Consider the following 3,365-nt stretch of genomic DNA (forward strand, 5'->3'; position numbering starts at 1 on the left):
ACGGGTCCAGGACTCAGGAGGAGCAGCCGGGCAGGCCTGCGCAACCCTCTCACCTGAGAACCTTCGCAGGAGGCCTAGAGCCGAGGTGCAGGAGGCCTGCTGTCCACCCGCTGGAGACTGGCCTCCCCAGGACAGGGCACGAGCCCAGAAGACGCAGCGGAGCTGTGGAGACAAGAGGAGGTGCCGTGGACATAAAGCTGGACAGTTGTTTAAAGAAAGAAAACGATGCAGGACAGGGCGGGGACCCGCCTCCCTGGACCTTCTCCAGCCTCCACCTGGGAGGTGCCCTCGGGACTCTCCCTGGGCCCAGCCCTGGGGCTGGCCCTGCTGCAGCCAAACCCCAGGGGCTCAGTCCAACCCAGGATGTGCCCAGAAACTCGCCAGGTGCAGCTCATGGCCTCCTGTCTGGCTGAGGGCTGACCCTGGTCCTGACCCAGGCCCGGGAGGCCCCATGACAGCTGGGTCCCCTGGGCTGAGGACAGAAGCAGCCCAGGGAATGCAGCCAGTTGTCACCAAGAACAGCATCCCCAAGCTGGCAGATGGACTATTTTCAAAAAGCCAAACAAACCAAGTTTTATGGGATTAGATCCCATAACCGCTGGCCCCACCTGCAGTGTCATTGATGAGCATCTGGCCTGCGGTCCAGGTTAGGGCTGTGATGCAGGCTCTGCAGGCCCACAGGACATGCCTCTCTGCCTCTGCGCCCAGGGGCTCCTCCTCCACCAGCAGAGCCAGGCTGAGGGCTCCTGCTGCTCGCCTCCTGGGTGCCCCAGGCTCTGAGCCCTGGACAAGCTGCTCTGGGCCTCAGGCCTCAGACCCAAGCAGGGCTGTGCTGGGTGTCAGCACACATGCTGCACGTGCACAGCCTCACACTCGTGCGCTCACAAGCTCACGGTGGACTCACACATGCCGCCTACCCCTGTGCATGCACACATGATTGCTCATGCCTGCACACGTGGGCGTGCACCCCGCTGCTCACCATGGACCCCAGCTGCTGGCAGCACAAAAGGTCAAATTGGTGGGAGGCCTGGAGGGAGCCTGAGTGTCAGTCATGCATGCCAGCCACAGACGGGTCCTGTCAATCAGAGGCTGCATCCCCTTCCCTGCTCTGCAGGCTCAGCGTGCCAACGCGCCCAGCCAGGAGGCCCTCCGGGGCGTGGGTCAGTCACACTCAGCCCCTGCAGCCGCGTGGGTCGGACCGTCTGTTCACCAGGCTCTTGTGTCAGATGCCTTTATGTTCTCGATACCATAAGATCCCTAGTGTCACCAGCTGGACAGACTACGGGAGCAGGTGCCCTGTGGCAGGAACGAGGCCAGCTTAGAGTGACCGTGACAGGCCTCTGCACCTCCATCTGCAGCACATCTGAGATGGTCAGTCTCACAGATTCAGGGACACAGGCCGGGAGAAGGCGGAACTGTCCCCTTGGCCCTGCCCAGGGGCTGGCTGAGCGTCCAGTCTGTGGCCTGGTTGGTGACGTGGCTGGTCCGGGATGAGATCAGTGGGCACATGGCCAGCCTGTGACCGTTCCTGTTACCGGTGGGGCTGAGGGGCTGCGTGTGCTGGGTGCCCGGCAGCACCTGGACTCCTGCTGCCGCGGGGCCTGCAGAAACCCCTGCCGAGAGACGACAGCAGGCCTTGAGGGCAGCGTCCCTCCCGGAAAGCCTTCCGGAGCAAGCGGGCAGGTGGGAGCAGCTGTCCCCGCGTCAGTCAGGAAGCGAGGCCTGGCCACCTTCCAGCAGCAGGCCACGGGGCTGGAGAAGCTGGGCCCTCCAGCAGAGCAGGGGGCTGACACCGCGCACCTGGGGTCCCTCAGCCATGACCGTGTGTTGTCCAGGAGTGTCCCAGCAGGACCTCAGGGGCCTCAGGGCTCCTCCCTCCCTCACACGCCTGTGCTCACAGGGACAGAGCCCCTGCCTCGTGGGTTCAGACGTCACGAAGGTCTGGCAGGAGCTGACACGTGATGACCAGGGACCCTGGAGCTCCATCTCCCCCTTCCATGGGGCCTAGGGTGGGGCTGAGGGTCACAACCCCTGCCCCCAGGCCGTTCTCTCAGCTGCGGCCATCCCTCCCTGGGTGCTCCTTAAGGTGTGTTGGCACAAACATCGTCACTCATTCACTTAAGGAAGGTGCAGCTAGAAGAGGCTCCTGCTGAGCTCAAGGCAGATGGTCCTCGAAGCTCCATTGTTTAGGGACAAAGACCCAATATACTTCATGTCACAGTGGTGTGAAAAACCATGTTCTTCCAAAGTTCTCACACCACGGCACGCTGAGCTCAAGGTCCTGGTGGAGACAACCTGACCTTAACTCTAACATTAACCTACCCAAACCCTAACAATAACCCTAACCAAAACCTAACCGTAAGCAAGAGCCCTAGACACAACCCTAACCCTAAGCTAATGCTAACCTTAACCCTAGACCTAACCAACCTAGACATAGCCATATTAGCCCAATGCCTAGCCATAGTAGACTAGACATTGACCTAACCCCGGCCCTAGCCCAATACTATTCAAAACAATAACCATTGCACTAAGTAGCCCTAATTAAAGTCCCATCCAGCCCTAGCTCTACCCTAGTCCTAACACAGCCCTAGGCCCAATCATGACCAAACAGATAACCATAAAGCTAATTATCCCTAATTAAGGGCCGATTCAGACCTAGCACTAGGCAGTCTTAGCCCTAACCCTATTCAAAGCAATAATAATAGCCCTCATTAGCCTAGCTGACACCCCATCACAGCCCTAGAACTAGCCCCAGCCCTAATGTAGCGGGAGCAGGCACCATAGCCCTATCACTAGCACAAGACCTAAAAAAAGTCCATATTGTAAGTCCATCACTAACTCTAACCCTAGACCTAGCCATTACCCCAGACATAACACTAAACTGAACCCTAACATTAGATCTAACACTCAGTCCTAATACAAACGATAGACTTAAACCTGAGATTAACCATAAAAATAGCACTAGCCCTACCACTAGCCCTAAGACAGACACAAGCCCTAAATATGGCAAAAGCTTGAAACCTAAACCTAAACCTAGTGCTAGACATAACCTAAAACATAGGACTAGACCTCGACTTAGGCTTAACCCGAACCCTAAACCTAGCAATAGCCATATCCGTAAACCTAACCCTAATCCTAATACTAGCATTAGCCTTACCCTAACCCCAGCCCTAGAACTAGCTCTAAACATAGCCCTAGCCCTAGCCCTAGGCCTAACCCTAGCACCAACCCTAGCCCTAGCCCTAGCCCTAGCCCTAACCCTAACCCTAGCCCTAGCCATAGCCCTAGCCCTAACCCTAGCCCTAACCCTAGACATAGCCATAGCCATAGCCATAGCCCTAACCCTAGCCCTAGCCCTAGCCCTA

Source organism: Marmota marmota, unplaced genomic scaffold (assembly GCF_001458135.2).
Source record: "Marmota marmota marmota unplaced genomic scaffold, marMar, whole genome shotgun sequence".
NCBI lineage: Eukaryota > Metazoa > Chordata > Mammalia > Rodentia > Sciuridae > Marmota > Marmota marmota.